This window comes from Nerophis lumbriciformis, linkage group LG25 (assembly GCF_033978685.3).
Source record: "Nerophis lumbriciformis linkage group LG25, RoL_Nlum_v2.1, whole genome shotgun sequence".
Lineage (NCBI taxonomy): Eukaryota > Metazoa > Chordata > Actinopteri > Syngnathiformes > Syngnathidae > Nerophis > Nerophis lumbriciformis.
In genome coordinates, this window is record NC_084572.2 from 8,695,001 (window position 1) to 8,714,103 (window position 19,103).

The 19,103-nt window shown below is 33.5% G+C and overlaps 1 pseudogene; it reads right to left on the bottom strand.

The window, feature by feature from the left end:
* Nucleotides 1-19,103, bottom strand: part of LOC133621990 (plexin-C1-like) — a 52,379-nt pseudogene that overhangs the window by 2,415 nt on the left and 30,861 nt on the right.

Consider the following 19,103-nt stretch of genomic DNA (forward strand, 5'->3'; position numbering starts at 1 on the left):
TACGTTTTTTTAAAAAAATAATTTTAATTTTCTTTTATGTTTTTTGTTGTTTTATGCCCTTTTTGTCAAAGAAAACTATTTTTATGGCAAAAACACAAACTATGCAATATTTTCCCGCAAAATATTTCAAAGTAGAATATTTGATGTGAAGTAATTTGAGGCTTAAAGTGATCAATAATTCATAACAACATTGATTTTTACTCATTATTATTTATTTGAGCAATGACAGTTTAAAAAAATAAAAAATCCCATTAAAATGTTGGGGGATCCAAAAGGGTCCCACTAATAAGTGTTAAAAATAAGCTGTACATTATTTTTTATTTCTTTATTTTCAACCCATAACTCTCAGATCTATCCATCTATTATAGGGTTTTTGTTGTTGTTGTTGTTGTTTTTTAATGTTTTTTGTTGTTTATGCACTTTTTGTCAAAGAAAAATATTTTTATGGCAAAAACACAAAATATGCAATATTTTCCCTCAAAATATTTCAAAGTAGAATATTTGGTGTGAAGTCATTTGTGGCTTAAATTGATCAATAATTCATAACAACATTGATTTTTACTCTTTTTTTTTTTTTTGAGCAATGACAGTTAAAAAAATAAAATAAAAATCCCACTAAAATGTTGGGGGATCCAAAAGGGCCCCACTAATAAGTGTTAAAAACAAGACATGCACTATTTTTTTATTTCTTTATTTCTCTAGATTAACTTCAGATTCATCCAACCATTATAAGTTTTATTTTTTATTTTTTTAATGTTTTTTGTTGTTTTATGCCCTTTTTGTCAAAGAAAACTATTGTTATGGCAAAAACACAAAATATGCAATATTTTCACCCAACATATTTCAAAGTAGAATATTTGATGTGAATTAATTTGAGGCTTAAATTGATCAATAATTCATAACAACATTGATTTTTACTCATTATTTTTTATTTGAGCAATGACAGTTTAAAAAAATAAAATAAAAATCCCACTAAAATGTTGGGGGATCCAAAAGGGCCCCACTAATAAGTGTTAAAAATAAGACATACATTATTTTGTATTTCTTTATTTCTCTAGATCAACTTCAGATCTATCTGTCCATTATAAGTTTTATTTTAAAATTTTTTATTTTTTTTGTTGTTTTATGTCCTTTTTGTCAAATAAATCCTATTTTTATGGCAAAAACACAAAATATGCAATATTTTCCCTCAAAATATTACAAAGTACAATATTTGGTGTGAAGTAATTTGAGGCTTAAATTGATCAATAATTCATAACAACATTGATTTTTACTCATTATTATTTATTTGAGCAATGACAGTTTAAAAAAATAAAATAAAAATCCCACTAAAATGTTGGGGTATCCAAAAGGGTCCCACTAATAAGTGTTAAAAATAAGCCATACATTATTTTTTTTTCTTTATTTTCAACCCATAACTCTCAGATCTATCCATCCATTATATGTTTTTTTTTTTAATTATTTTTTTTATTTTTTTTAATGTTTTTTGTTTTATGCACTTTTTGTCAAAGAAAACGATTTTTATGGCAAAAACACAAAATATCCAACATTTTCACCCAAAATATTTTAAAGTAGAATATTTGGTGTGAAGTAATTTGAGGCTTAAAGTGATCAATAACTCATAACAACATTGATTTTTACTCATTATTATTTATTTGAGCAATGACAGTTTAAAAAAATAAAAAATCCCACTAAAATGTTGGGGGATCCAAAAGGGTCCCACTAATAAGTGTTAAAAATAAGCCATACATTATTTTTTATTTCTTTACTTTCAACCTATAACTCTCATATCTAGCCATCCATTATAGTTTTTTTGTTGTTTATGCACTTTTTGTCAAAGAAAAATATTTTTATGGCAAAAACACAAAATATGCAATATTTTCACCCAAAATATTTCAAAGTAGAATATTTGGTGTGAAGTAATTTGAGGCTTAAATTGATCAATAATTCATAACAACATTGATTTTGACTCATTATTATTTTTTTGATCAATGACAGTTAAAAAAATAAATAAATCCCACTAAAATGTTGGGGGATCCAAAAGGGTCCCACTAATAAGTGTTAAAAATAAGTCGTACATTATTTCTTATTTTTATACTTTCAATCCATAACTCTCAGATCTATCCATCCATTATACGTTTTTTTTTTAAATTATTTTTTAAATTGTTTTATGTTTTTTGTTGTTCTATGCCCTTTTTGTCAAATAAATTTTTTTTATGACAAAAACACAAAATATGCAATATTTTCCCCCAACATATTTCAAAGTAGAATATTTGATGTGAATTAATTTGAGGCTTAAATTGATCAATAATTCATAACAACATTGATTTTTACTCATTATTTTTTATTTGAGCAATGACAGTTTAAAAAAATAAAATAAAAATCCCACTAAAATGTTGGGGGATCCAAAACGGCCCCACTAATAAGTGTTAAAAATAAGCCATACATTATTTTTTATTTCTTTACTTTCAACCCATAACTCTCAGATCTATCCGCCCATTATGGGTTTTATTTTTATTTATTTATGTTTTTTTTGTTGTGGTTTTATCCCCTTTTGTCAAAGAAAACAATTCTTATGGCAAAAACACAAAATATGCAATATTTTCCCGCAAAATATTTCAAAGTAGAATATTTGATGTGAAGTAATTTGAGGCTTAAAGTAAACAATAATTCATAACAATATTGATTTTTACTCATTATTATTTATTTGAGCAATGACAGTTTAAAAAAATAAAAAATCCCACTAAAATGTTGGGGGATCCAAAAGGGTCCCACTAATAAGTGTTAAAAATAAGCTGTACATTATTTTTTATTTCTTTATTTTCAACCCATAACTCTCAGATCTATCCATCCATTATAGGGTTTTTTTGTTTGGTTTTTTTGTTTTTATGTTTTTTGTTGTTTATGCACTTTTTGTCAAAGAAAAATATTTTTATGGCAAAAACACAAAATATGCAATATTTTCCCTCAAAATATTTCAAAGTAGAATATTTGGTGTGAAGGAATTTGTGGCTTAAATTGATCAATAATTCATAACAACATTGATTTTTACAATTTTTTTTTTTTTTTTTGAGCAATGACAGTTAAAAAAAAAAAAAATCCCACTAAAATGTTGGGGGATCCAAAAGGGCCCCACTAATATGTGTTAAAAACAAGACATGCACTATTTTTTTATTTCTTTATTTCTCTAGATTAACTTCAGATCCATCTGACCATTATAAGTTTTATTTTTATTTTTTTTATGTTTTTTGTTGTTTTATGCACTTTTTGTCAAAGAAAACTATTTTTATGGCAAAAACACAAAATATGCAATATTTTCCACCAAAATATTTCAAAGTAGAATATCTGATGTGAAGTAATTTGAGGCTTAAATTGGTCAATAATTCATACCAACATTGCCCTAGGGTAAACTGGGTATAACACATGGCACACTGACAAAGCTTAACCTATTGTTACTATAACAATCTACAAGGTTAATGTAGGTTGCTTCTCTTTCTTCCCCTCCATTTTTCTGCATTCTTTCGTATTTCAAGTTATCATTACGTATATGTATTGTTGCATTTGAACAACTGTATTGTTGATAATAAAGGTAAATTATTGGTATTGTTCATTATCAATAGTGATATTTCTATTGGTATTTGTATTGCTCCATTTGTAGTGTAATAATGCTCATTGTCATTTCTGTATTATTTTTTATTTTCGCTAACTGCTTATTTGCTATCACTTTTACAATCATATTTGTACATGTCACAACACCCTGATGCTGTGTTGTTTTTGTTGTTGCTATTGTTGTGTTTACTGTTCTTGTTGTCGCTCTGTCTTAAGAATATTTGTTGTGAATTAATTTGTGGCTTAAATTGATCAATAATTCATAACAACATTGATTTTGACTCATTTTATTTGAGCAATGACATTTAAAAAAACAAAAAAAACAAATCCCACTAAAATGTTGGGGGATCCAAAAGGGCCCCATTAATAAGTGTTAAAAACAAGCCGTACATTATTTTTTATTTCTTTATTTCTCTAGATCAACTTCAGATCCATCCGTCCATTATAAGTTTTTATTTTTTTTATTTTTATGTTTTTTGTTGTTTTATGCCCTTTTCGTCAAAGAAATCATTTTTTTATAGCAAAAACACAAAATATGCAATATTTTCCCTCAAAATATTTCAAAGTATAATATTTCATTTTCATTTATTTATTCATTTCAGGCAATGACATAAAGAAGTACAAGTTGACAACACATAATAATATAAATTAATATAGTGCATGATTGTCCAGTTTTGCCTTTTTATTTGACGTGAAGTAATTTGTGGCTTAAATTGATCAATAATTCATAACAACATTGATTTTGACTCATTTTATTTGAGCAATCACAGTTTAAAAAATAAATAAAAATCCCACTAAAATGTTGGGGGATCCAAAAGGGCCCCACTAATAAGTGTTAAAAATAAGACATACATTATTTTTTATTTCTTTATTTCTCTAGATCAACTTCAGATCTATCCGTCCATTATAAGTTTTATTTTAATTTTTTTTTTTGTTTTGTTTTGTTTTATGCCCTTTTTGTCAAATAAATCCTATTTTTATGGCAAAAACACCAAATATGCAATATTTTCCCTCAAAATATTACAAAGTAGAATATTTGGTGTGAAGTAATTTGAGGCTTAAATTGATCAATAATTCATAACAACATTGATTTTTACTCATTATTATTTGAGCAATGACAGTTTAAAAAAATAAAAAATCCCACTAAAATGTTGGGGGATTCAAAAGGGACCCACTAATAAGTGTTAAAAATAAGCCGTACATTTTTTTTATTGCTTTATTTTCAACCCATAACTCTCAGATCTAGCCATCCATTATAGTTTTTTTGTTGTTTATGCACTTTTTGTCAAAGAAAAATATTTTTATGGCAAAAACACAAAATATGCAATATTTTCACCCAAAATATTTCAAAGTAGAATATTTGGTGTGAAGTAATTTGAGGCTTAAATTGATCAATAATTCATAACATTGATTTTGACTCATTATTATTTTTTTGAGCAATGACAGTTAAAAAAATAAATAAATCCCTCTAAAATGTTGGGGGATCCAAAAGGGTCCCACTAATAAGTGTTAAAAATAAGCTGTACATTATTTCTTATTTATATACTTTCAACCCATAACTCTCAGATCTATCCGTCCATTATACGTTTTTTTTTAAATTATTTTTTAAATTGTTTTATGTTTTTTGTTGTTCTATGCCCTTTTTGTCAAAGAAATCTTTTTTATGACAAAAACACAAAATATGCAATATTTTCCCCCAACATATTTCAAAGTAGAATATTTGATGTGAATTAATTTGAGGCTTAAATTGATCAATAATTCATAACAAAATTGATTTTTACTCTTTTTTTTTTTTTTGAGCAATGACAGTTTAAAAAAATAAAATAAAAATCCCAGTAAAATGTTGGGGGATCCAAAACGGCCCCACTAATAAGTGTTAAAAATAAGCCATACATTTTTTTTTCCTTTACTTTCAACCCATAACTCTCAGATCTATCCGTCCATTATAGGTTTTTTTTTTAAAATTAATTTTAATTTTCTTTTATATTTTTGTTGTTTTATGCCCTTTTTGTCAAAGAAAACTATTTTTATGGCAAAAACACAAAATATGCAATATTTTCCCGCAAAATATTTCAAAGTAGAATATTTGATGTGAAGTAATTTGAGGCTTAAAGTAAACAATAATTCATAACAATATTGATTTTTACTCATTATTATTTATTTGAGCAATGACAGTTTAAAAAAATAAAAAATCCCACTAAAATGTTGGGGGATCCAAAAGGGTCCCACTAATAAGTGTTAAAAATAAGCTGTACATTATTTTTTATTTCTTTATTTTCAACCCATAACTCTCAGATCTATCCATCCATTATAGGGTTTTTTTGTTTGGTTTTTTTGTTTTTATGTTTTTTGTTGTTTATGCACTTTTTGTCAAAGAAAAATATTTTTATGGCAAAAACACAAAATATGCAATATTTTCCCTCAAAATATTTCAAAGTAGAATATTTGGTGTGAAGGAATTTGTGGCTTAAATTGATCAATAATTCATAACAACATTGATTTTTACAAATTTTTTTTTTTTTTTTGAGCAATGACAGTTAAAAAAAAAAAAAATCCCACTAAAATGTTGGGGGATCCAAAAGGGCCCCACTAATATGTGTTAAAAACAAGACATGCACTATTTTTTTATTTCTTTATTTCTCTAGATTAACTTCAGATCCATCTGACCATTATAAGTTTTATTTTTATTTTTTTTATGTTTTTTGTTGTTTTATGCACTTTTTGTCAAAGAAAACTATTTTTATGGCAAAAACACAAAATATGCAATATTTTCACCCAAAATATTACAAAGTAGAATATTTGGTGTGAAGTAATTTGAGGTTTAATTGATCAATAATTCATAACAACATTGATTTTTACTCATTATTATTTATTTGAGCAATGACAGTTTAAAAAAGTAAAATAAATCCCACTAAAATGTTGGGGGATCCAAAAGGGTCCCACTAATAAGCGTTAAAAATAAGCCGTACATTATTTTTTTTAAATTTACTTTCAACCCATAACTCTCAGATCTATCCGTCCATTATACGTTTTTATTTTAATTTGTTTATGTTTTTTTGTTGTTTTATGCCCTTTTTGTTAAAGAAAACTAATTTTATGGCAAAAACACAAAATATGCAATATTTTCCCCCAAAATATTACAAAGTAGGATATTTGGCGTGAAGTAATTTGAGGCTTAAAGTGATCAATAATTCATAACAACATTGATTTTTACTCATTATTATTTATTTGAGCAATGACAGTTTAAAAAAATAAAATAAAAATCCCACTAAAATGTTGGGGGATCCAAAAGGGTCCCACTCATAAGTGTTAAAAATAAGACGTACATTATTTTTTATTTCTTTATTTCTCTAGATCAACTTCAGATCTATCCGTCCATTGTATGTTTTTATCATTTTTTTAATGTTTTTTTGTTGTTTTATGCCCTTTTTGTCAAAGAAAATTATTTTTATGACAAAAACACAAAATATGCAATATTTTCCCCCAAAATATTTCAAAGTAGAATATTTGATGTGAAGTAATTTGAGGCTTAAATTGATCAATAATTCATATCAACATTGCCCTCGGGGAAACTGGGTATAACACATGGCACACTGACAAAGCTTAACCTATTGTTACTATAACAATCTACAAGGTTAATGTAGGTTGCTTCTCTTTCTTCCTCTCCATTTTTCTGCATTCTTTCGTATTTCAAGTTATCATTACGTATATGTATTGTTGCATTTGAACAACTGTATTGTTGATAATAAAGGTAAATTATTGGTATTGTTCATTATCAATAGTGATATTTCTATTGGTATTTGTATTGCTCCATTTCTAGTGTAATAATGCTCATTGTCATTTCTGTATTATTTTCGCTAACTGCTTATTTGCTATCACTTTTACCATCATATTTGTACAAAAATAAATAAATCCCACTAAAATGTTGGGGGATCCAAAAGGGTCCCACTAATAAGTGTTAAAAATAAGTCGTACATTATTTCTTATTTATATACTTTCAACCCATAACTCTCAGATCTATCCATCCATTATACGTTTTTTTTTAAATTATTTTTTAAATTGTTTTATGTTTTTTGTTGTTCTATGCCCTTTTTGTCAAAGAAATCTTTTTCATGACAAAAACACAAAATATGCAATATTTTCCCCCAAAATATTTCAAAGTAGAATATTTGCTGTGAAGTAATTTGAGGCTTAAATTGATCAATAATTCATAACAACATTGATTTTGACTCATTATTATTTTTTTGAGCAATGACAGTTAAAAAAATAAATAAATCCCACTAAAATGTTGGGGGATCCAAAAGGGATTGTTAAAAATAATTTGTACATTATTTTTTATTTCTTTATTTTCAACCCATAACTCTCAGATCTATCCTTCCATTATGTTTTTTGTTGTTGTTTTTTCTATGTTTTTTTTGTTGTTTTATGCCCTTTTTGTCAAAGAAAACTATTTTTATGAGAACAACACAAAATATGCAATATTTTCCCCCAAAATATTACAAAGTAGAATATTTGGTGTGAAGTAATTTGAGGCTTAAATTGATCAATAATTCATAACAGCATTGATTTTTGATTCAGTATTATTTTTGAGCTGCAACAGCTTTAAAGTAAACAAATTGGAGTCAACATTGCAACTTCTTCTTGTTACATTTCACCTGTTTGCAACAGCAACACAATCCTCTCCACTTGTTTGAAAGTTTCCTCCCCAAACAACAACACTAATGACTTTCTCTCCGTTTCCAAGTAGCCTGCAATTGTAGTGGTGATGACATCATCCTCCTCTTCTTTTCTGACTCCTTTCTACACAAGTGACTCATCTCTGAAGCATCAATGAAACACCAAACTTGCCACTTGTGCACCCCTAGGGGCCAAAGCGGGCATGACACCTCTTCCTTGTGCCATGTCATCGTTCAGTTTGAAGAGTTTTTCACAAGTTTTTTGTTTCAAAACTGGTATCGCGTGTTGTTAAAATAGGATAAAAACATCAAGTGAACACACTAAAGGATTATTTATAACTCCTGTTGTTTAACAGACTATAATCCTGCTCTATTAATATGCTTTTACATATAAACTCAATCTCATTCTTGCCCAGTGGAAAACGAGAAAATATTATTTTGGTGTCACCCCATTAACCACCAGATGGCGCCAGAAAATCATGAGCATACTTTTCAGAGCTTTGATGAGCGTAAATGAGTTAAACTCCCATTAAACCACTGAAATGCAATTAAGATTATCTTGTGCAATATATATATATATATATATATATATATATATATATATATATATATATATATATATATATATATATATATATATCCTGATGATTGAGGGTACCCCCCCTCATGAAACAGGCCTGTAGAGATGAAATAGTCTTGTGATTTTTTTTTCCCACACATACATATATTGCGCTCTACTACGGTATCGAGCACTATTTTTTGGATAACCTTATTAAGACATATATATATATATATATATATATATATATATATATATATATATATATATATATATATATATATATATATATATATATATATATACACACACATATATATATATATATATATATATATATATATATATATATATATATATATATATATATATATATATATATTTAAATATTTGGCCAGCCATCCAAATGATGAGAATTAGGTGTCCCTAATCACTTGGCCCGGTGTATCAAATCAAGCACTTAGGCACGGAGACTGTTTCTACAAACATTTGTGAAAGAATGGGCCGCTTTCAGTGATTTCCAGCGTGGAACTGTCATAGGATGCCACCTGTGCAACAAATCCAGTCATGAAATTTCCCTCGCTCCTAAATATTCCAAAGTCAACTTTATTATAAGAAAAGTGAAGAGTTTGGGAACAACAGCAACTCAGCCACCAAGTGGTAGGCCGCGTAAACTGACAGAGAGGTCAGCATAGTGCAAAGACTTTCTGCACAGTCAGTTGCTACAGAGCTCCAAACTTCATGTGACCTCCCAATTAGCCCACGTACAGTACGCAGAGAGCTTCGTGGAATGGGTTTCCATGGCCGAGCAGCTGCATCTAAGCCATACATCACCAAGTGGGATGCAGTGGTGTAAAGCATGTCGCCACTGGACTCTAGAGCTGTGGCGACGCCTTCTCTGGAGGGATGAATCACACTTTTCCATCTGGCAATCTGATGTACCAGTCCTGATTATCTTTTCCGCCGTCCTCACCACTCTCTGCAGAGACTTCCAGTCTGAGGCCCTGCAGGCTCCAGTCCAGACAGAGATACAGTTGGCTCTCTACAGTGCCTCTGTAGAAAGTGGTGTGAACGGGGGGGTGTATATTGTAGCGTCCCGGAAGAGTTAGTGCTGCAAGGGGTGCTGGGTATTTGTTCTGTTGTGTTAATGTTGTGTTACGGTGCGGATGTTCTCCCGAAATGTGTTTGTCATTCTTGTTTGGTGTGGGTTCACAGTGTGGAGCATATTTGTAACAGTGTTAAAGTTGTTTATATGGCCACCCTCAGTGTGACCTGTATGGCTGTTGACCAGGTATGCATGCATTCACCAGTGTGTGTGTCAAAAGCCGTAAGTATTGTGTGATTGGGCCGGCACGCAAAGGCAGTGCCTTCAAGGGTTATTGGCGCTCTGTATTTCTTCCGTGTACACAGCGGCGTTTTAAGAAATCATACATTTTACTTTTTGAAACCGATACCGATCATTTTGAAACCGATACCGATCATTTCCGATATTACATTTTAAAGCATTTATCGGCCGATAATATCGGCAGTCCGACATTATCGAACATCCCTAATTGTCAGTTATCTGCACCCCCAGGAACTTGGTGCTGCTTACGGCTGAGTTGCTGTTGTTCCCAAACTCTTCCATTTTCTTACGATAAAGCCCACAGTTGCCTTTGGTATATTTAGGAGCGAGGAAATTTCACGACTGGATTTGTCGCACAGTTGGCAGGAATGCTATGACAGTTCCATGCTGGAAATCACTGAAAGCGGCCCATTCTTACATAAATGTTTGTAGAAACAGTCTCCATGCCTAAGTGCTTGATTTGATACACCGGGCCAAGTGATTAGGGACACCTGATTCTCATCATTTGGATGGGTGGCCAAATACTTTTATCAATATAGTGTATCTTTAGACGTCAACGTCATGGTGTGACACACCTTGTCTGATGTCGTTACGGACGTCAAGCTCCAGGTTTTCCATTCGCTTATTCATCTTCACAGTGAGCTGCTGCTGCTGGCGGCGGTAAACCAGCACCACCACTGACACAGACAAGACAAAAATAATGAGGGCCACAACCAAATCATACGTCCTGATAGAAAGGTACTAACCCAATATGATGGCGGGGATCAGCAGGAAGACGAGCAGCATCAGAGCAAACGGATGTGACGTGTTCTGCAACATTACCGTCTTCTCTCCATATTTGACCTGCCAGGCAAAACACTCAAACCATTTCAATGACTTTTGGGGTTTTTTATTTACCAGAAAAAAAAATCCCATTCAGATTAAAAAAACAACTATTCTTCAAGGGAGGTGTGGAGGATGCATATATGTTTAAGAGTTATTTCTGTTTACATAGCCATGTTTAGATCAGATAGTACTTTTCCTTTGTATATTCTACCAGTTCTTCTTGTCTTCAGAGGTCTGGTTAGTGTCTTAAACCATCGGAATGTGAATACAACCCCCAATTCTTCCTTATCAGTGTTGCGAGAGGGAGAGGTGGGGTTTTCGTTGTGTGCAAGAAGTGGGCTCTTCCGTTTGAGTGTCAGATCAACTAGAGTAGCCGATATGAATGTATTGATTAAGCTGATCTCCTGAAATTTCAGTAAAACTTGATAATATTCCTATTATGTCTTGATGGTCCTTCTTACTCAGCATATATGTCATCGAAAGAACTTGGGATTGACCAGTAACTTAGATTCCCTGGGAGGAAGAGCTGGTCGACCCAACAGAGGCAGCAAAGTTACACGTTAAAATGACATCAAGTAAAACAGTTACTGATAACTGAGGCTCCTTCAAATTGTTGGAATAATTGTTTGTAAGTTATCACAAAAGAAACGTTGTATTATGAATGCTGTCTTTCGAGGCCTAACAAGAGGAAGAATGCTCGTGAAACGCCACTGTGATTTCAACACGGACAGATGGCAGGATCTGCTCAACTTCCAGAGGAACTCTCTTTGAAGTGTTAAACGAACTCTCTCTGAAGTATTTCACAAACTCTCTTCCAACTATTTGGTAACCGAGGTCAACGCTATTTACGACCCGCTGCCCTCTTGAAGTTGCTGTGGTCAGGAGACGGGAGGGGTTATCCATTGTCCTCCAACACCTGCCCCAGCTGGATCCAGGAAGAGCCCAAGCCCGAGAAATCCTCTTCTTGGTCTTCAAAGCGACCGAAAACAATGACTGTTTTACATACTTCCCATTCCTGCTGTGACATGTGTTGGTGCGTGAACATTGAACATCTGAATAAATGAGGAGACGAAAACCTTCTTCGTCAGAGCGTGGTGCAGGACTGTACAGAGAGTGCAGTGGCCATGTCTCTCCTCAATATTGAGTCCAAATTGAATTCTGTCTCTGTTTGATTCCTTGCCTTTTGTCTTGTTTAATAGATGTCCTCAGTGTTTGAACGTGACACAAATGTTCTCAGTTTAGCTTTAAAAGCGTTTAAGGATAACAATCCAGTCTCTTTGTAACATGTTCCAAGCACAAGGAGCTGCATAGATTTTTTTCCCCTAGCTCAGTGAGACAGAGAGCAACATCTGATCTCATACATAAGAGTTGGTACTTCTCTGTGAAATCAATGTACAAATGTCCTCAGGCAATAGTCCCAGAAGAGTCTTGTAAATAAAACTAGAAAATTCCCGCTGAAATGTTGATGAGCCTGCTATCTGTGCCATGGACCTCTGGCCGTACTTATTCGATGGTGCCGAGTGTCTGAATCTGTGAGTTTTAGGTGTAACCCTACAAAATGAGTCACGGAGCTACCCTAAAACAGTAGCATGTTTACATGGAAATACGGTATAACATATGTGGGGGTTCGTCTCGTATTAGACAAAAGGTGCGTACTAGAGATGTCCGATAATGGCTTTTTTACCGATATCCGATATTCCGATATTGTCCAACTCTTAAATACCGAAACCGATATCAAGCGATACCGATATATACAGTCGCGGAATGAACACATTATTATGCCTAAATATGTTGTGATGCCCCGCTGGATGCATTAAACAATGTAACAAGGTTTTCCAAAATAAATCAACTCAAGTTATGGAAAAAAAAATGCCAACATGGCACTGCCATATTTATTATTGAAGTCACAAAGTGCATTATTTTTTTTAACATGCCTCAAAACAGCAGCTTGGAATTTGGGACATGTTCTCCCTGAGAGAGCATGAGGAGGTTGAGGTGGGCGGGTTTGGGGGGGCGGGGTTTAGGTGGGGGGGTGGGTGGGTAGCGGGGGGTGTATATTGTAGCGCACACATAATGGCTGTGTAACATGTATTTGCCATGTATACATACAGCAATGTTAATATTTGCTTACATGTCCCTTGGCAAGTTTACCTGCAATAAGGCGCTTTTGGTAGCCATCCACAAGCTTCTACTTTTTGACCACAAAATTGCTGCAGTTCAGCTAAATGTGTTGCTTTTCTGACATGGACTTGTTTCTTCAGCATTGTCCACACCTTTAAGTCAAGACTTTGGGAAGGCCATTCTAAAACCTTCACTTTAGCCTGATTTAGCCATTCCTTTACCACTTTTGAGGTGTGTTTGGGGTCATTGTCCTGTTGGAACACCCAACTGCGCCCAAGACCCAACCTCCGGGCTGATGATTTTAGCTTGTCCTGAACAATTTGGAGGTAATCCTCCTTTTTCATTGTCCCATTTAAAGCAGCAGTTCCATTGGCAGCAAAACAGGCCCAGAGCATAATACCACCACCACCATGCTTGACGGTAGACATGGTGTTCCTGGGATTAAAGGCCTCACCTTTTTCTCCTCCAAACATATCGCTGGGTATTGTGGCCAAACAGCTCCATTTTTGTTTCATCTGACCACAGAACTTTCCTCCAGAAGGTCTTATCTTTGTCCATGTGATGTCAGATGAAACAAACATTGAGTTGCAATATGTTTGGAGGAGAAAAGGTGAGGCCTTTTAGTCCCAGGAACACCATGCCTACCGTCAAGCCTGGTGGTGGTAGTATTATGCTCTGGGCCTGTTTTGCTGCCAATGGAAACGGTGCTTTAAATGGGACAATGAAAAAGGAGGATTACCTCCAAATTCGGTACAACATATGTGGGGGTTCGGTGGCCGGTGTGTCTCGTAGTGGACGTAAGAGAAACAAGAATAATAATAAAGTTTGAAGTATGAGCAGCATTGCAAGTGCCCATTCACTTCTCTAGCAGTGAATGGACACTGGCATTGCAGCAGGCCCATAATTAATCTTAATAAGCTTTCCACCTGATTAGACTTACCTTTAATTGACGAAAAATAGCATCCAGCGCGTTTTGAATTTCACAGGTGAAAAAGTCAGTCTGGTTGCTGGTTTCTTTGACTTCCATGATGCAAGGGTAGTCTTTGCCTTCGTACACGCCCACCGCTGACACTTCTTCTAAGCTCATGTCAAGGTGGTCGGCCTTTTTCTGTCAGATGGTGACATAACTTGTGCTTTTTTGATGGGCGCGGGTTGACAAAACAAAACAAAAAGTCTGTACCTGTATAGTGATGCGGACGTTGTCCCCGGTCCTCGTGGAGGTGAAGCTGGTGAACTGAGGGTCTGGATAGTAGGTGATGGACTGGAGGCAGGCCAAAGACTTGTTGGCTACTTTGAGAGATACGATGCTGGTGAAAACCCTCTGAGCGCTTTGAGAGGCAGGTATATGGTAAGTCACATTCTGCAACGCAAACATGGACACGTTAGTACAGGTGTGTCCAATCTTTTGGGCTACAAAGACTTTGGTCGAGGGCCGAAAGCCAACTGCATGTAAAGTAACCAGTGAAGTTGTCACGTTGTGTAAATGGTAAATAAAAAGAGAATACAACAAATCCTTTTCAACTTATATTCAATAGAATAGACTGCAAAGACAAGATATTTCATGTTCACACTGAGAAACTTCTTATTTTTTCTTGGCAAATAATCATTAACTTAGAATTTAATGGCAGCAACACATTGCAAAAAGTTGTCACAGGGGCATTTTTACCACTGTGTTACATGGCCTTTCCTTTTAACAACACTCAGTAAAGGTTTGGGAACTGAGGAGACACATTTTTGAAGTGGAATTCTTTCCCATTCTTGCTTGATGTACAGCTTAAGTTGTTCAACAGTCTCCCTTCTCATATTTTAGCCTTCATAATGCACCACACATTTTCAATGTCTGGACTACAGGCAGGCCGGTCTAGTACCCGCACTCTTTTACTATGAAGCCACACTGCAAAAAGTCAGTGTTCAAAAACAAGAAGAAAAAAAAATACAAAAATGAGGGGTATTTTATCTGAACTAAGCAAAATGATCTGCCAATAGAACAAGAAAATTCGGCTTGTCAAGACTTTCCAAAACAAGTCAAATTAGCTAACCTCAATGAACCCCAAAATACCTTAAAATAGGTATATTCTCACTAATAACAAGTGTACTACTCTATGAGTACCTATTTTCTATTGTTTCATTGAAAATAAAACCGCAAAGTCCATTTGGCTGTCATCTGTTTTAATTATGAGACACAATTGTGTCAAAATCATGATTTTTTTTTTCATGCTTGAAATAAGAAATTATTAGTTTAAAAAAGTAGTTTTATACTTGTGAGTGTTGATGACACAGCTTTGCAACACTTGATATTCTAGTTTCAAACATTTTTTTACTCAATATAGGTCATCAAATCTCAGCAACAAGCTGTAATATCTTAACTGACATCATTTAGGACCAAAACACTTAAAACAAGTAAAACACTCTAACATAAAATCTGCTTAGTGAGAAGAATTATCTTGTTAGACAGACCCTTATTTGAGATATTTAATCTTACTTAGATTTCAGTTTTTGCAGTGCACGCTGTTGTAACACGTGGCTTGGCATTGTCTTGCTGAAATAAGCAGGGGCGTCCATGATAACGTTGCTTGGATGGCAACATATGTTGCTCCAAAAGCTGTATGTACCTTTCAGCATTAATGGTGCCTTCACAGATGTGTAAGTTACTAATGCCTTTGGCACTAATACACCCCCATACCATCACACATGCTGGCTTTTACACTTTGCACCTAGAACAGTCTAGATGCTTCTTTTCCTCTTTGTTCCACAGGACACGACGTCCACAGTTTACATAAAGCAATTTGAAAAGTGGACTCGTCAGACCACAGAACACTTTTCCACTTTGCATCAGTCCATCTTAGATGAGCTCGGGCCCAGCAAAGCCGGCGGCGTTTCTGGGTGTTGTTGATAAATGGCTTTGGCTTTGCATAGTAGAGTTTTAACTTGCACTTACAGACGTAGCGACCAACTGTAGTTACTGACAGTGGTTTTCTGAAGTGTTCCTGACCCCATGTGGTGATATCTTTTACACACTGATGTCGGTTTTTGATGCAGTACCGCCTGAGGAATCGAAGGTCACGGGCATTCAATGTTGTTTTTCGGCCTTGCCACTTACGTGCAGTGATTTCTCCAGATTCTCTAACTCGTTTAGAAATGTTCTACTTAAACTCTTGGACAATTTTCTCACACATTTGTTGACAAAGTGGTGACCCTCGCCCCATCCTTGTTTGTGAATGACTGAGCATTTCATGGAAGCTGCTTTTATACCCAATCATGGCACCCACCTGTTCCCAATTAGCCCGTTCACCTGTGGGATGTTCCAAACAAGTGTTTGATGAGCATTCCTCAACTTTCTCAGTCTTTTTTGCCGCTTGTGCCAGCTTTTTTGAAACATGTTGCAGGCATCAAATTCCAAATGAGCTAATATTTGCAAAAATTAAAGTTTTCCAGCTCGAACGTTAAATATCTTGTCTTTGGAGTCTATTCAAATGAATATAAGTTGAAAAGGATTTGTTGTATTCTCTTTTTATTTACCATTTACACAATGTGACAACTTCACTGCTTTTAGGTTTTGTATGCAGATGTACATATTATATTAATTAACTTGTATTAATACAATGGATATGTAATTAATATAACTGTCAATCAGAAATATCAAGCAGCTAAAATGCACCAAACATTGAGAGAGTGTTTTTCATGTGTCCCATCATGCTTTGGAGTGGCTTTAAATGGGTGTAATTCCAAATGTTTTTATGGTGCACGGACATTTTTTCATATAATATCCACAAACTGTGTTATGTTGTGTTATGTGTGACCAGGTCTGTTGGCATTTTTTGTTGATTCGATTTTTTTTTTTTGCACCATGACTGAGGAAGCTTGTTTGCATAAATGCCGTGCTCATACTCATGCAAAGCATAATAGTTGGTTATGATTTACTCATTTGTCCACCAGATGGGGACAAAGCAGCAGCATATAAATGGACTATTAAAGTAAATTAAGATCTCCCTGTGGCCAGATTCCTTATTAAACTCAGGACGTCTCGCGGGCCAAACAGAAGAAGCCGGCGGGCCGCAGTTTGGGCTTTTTTCCTAGTAGCAGTAAGCAGCCGATCAATTGGTAATGGCCTATTTTCGTGAAAAAGTATTTGATCGGCCATTGTCCAATAATGTCTTTTAATGCAGATCACAAACACTGACTGACACTATTTATTTTTAGGATTTAAAAAAACACAAAAACAGACAGTAGTCAGACTAATGTGGTCTGTAAATGATTCGAGGCGCCCGTCTCCACCAAGACCGCCAACACCACACCACCCTTTCGTGCACAGCTGTAACTTCCTGCCACTCAACCTGCAGAAAATAGTTTCTCTACGTTTACATTTTCACACTTTGCACTAATCTCTTACACTTTACGAAGCATTTCTTACATGTTCCTTATTTTCGCACCTTCATTTTAAGAGAAGTGTTTAATGTCATTTTACAAAGAGGAAGTTCGCCGTTATTTCCTGGCACTAAACCTGCAGAAAATTCTTCTTCTCAGGTTTCTCTGTTTACATTGTCACACTTTGCACTATTTTCTTAGACCTTATGAAGCAATTCTTACATATTCCTTATTTTTAAGAGCTTATTGTTAAGCGTTCAATGTGATTGGACTATTTTGTTGACATTGTTTGTTTTCCACACTTGTGTTGACATTTCCTTTCTGCCTTGATAGCTGAGTGGATTATAATCAGAGGAAGTTTACATTTCAAATAAATATTATTCTCTTGCTCCCTATTTTCTATAAGTCATAACATTTTTAATATTTATCAATATTGACCGATATATTAATAATATTTAAACAATTACTGCATAACAAAAATTCATTTCCATTGTTAAATAAGAATAACAGGGCAAATGCATGTTACACAGATGTTATTTCCTAGCACTAAAACAGCTGAAAAAAATGTTTTCTCTGTTTACATTTCCACACTTTGTACTATTTTCTTACACTTTATGAAGCAATTCTTACATATTCCTTATTTTTAAGAGCTTATTGTTAAGTGTTCAATGTGATTTGACTATTTTGTTGACATTGTTTGTTTTCCACGCTTGTGTTGACATTTCCTTTCTGCCTTGATAGCTGAGTGGATTATAATCAGAGGAAGGTTACATTTCAAATAAATATTATTCTCTTGCTCCCTATTTTCTATAAGTCATAACATTTTTAATATTTATCAATATTGACCGATATATTAATAATATTTAAACAATTATTGCATAACAAAAATTCATTTCCATTGTTAAATAAAAATAACATGGCAAATACATGTTACACAGCCGTTATTTCCTGGCACTAAACCTGCAGAAAATTCTTCTTCTCAGGTTTCTCTGTTTACATTGTCATACTTTGCACTATTTTCTTAGACCTTATGAAGCAATTCTTACATATTCCTTATTTTTAAGATCTTATTGTTAAGTGTTCAATGTGATTTGACTATTTTGTTGACATTGTTTGTTTTCCACGCTTGTGTTGACATTTCCTTTCTGCCTTGATAGCTGAGTGGATTATAATCAGAGGAAGGTTACATTTCAAATAAATATTATTATTCTCCTGCTCCTTATTTTCCATAAGTCATAAACATGTTAATAATTCTCAATATTGACCGTTATATTAATAATATCTAAACAATTACTGCATAACAAAAAATAATTTCCATAGTTAAATAAGAATAACAGGGCAAATGCATGTTACACAGATGTTATTTCCTGGCACTAAAACAGCTGAAAAAAATGTTTTCTCTGTTTACATTTTCACACTTTGTACTATTTTCTTACACTTTATTAAGCATTTCTTCCATCTTCCTTATTTTTGCACCTTCATTTTAAGAGGTTATATTTAAGTGTTTAATGTGATTTTACAATTTTGCTTACATTGTGTGTTTTCCATGCTTGTGTTGACATTTCCTTTCTGCCTTGATAGCTGAGTGGATTATAATCAGAGG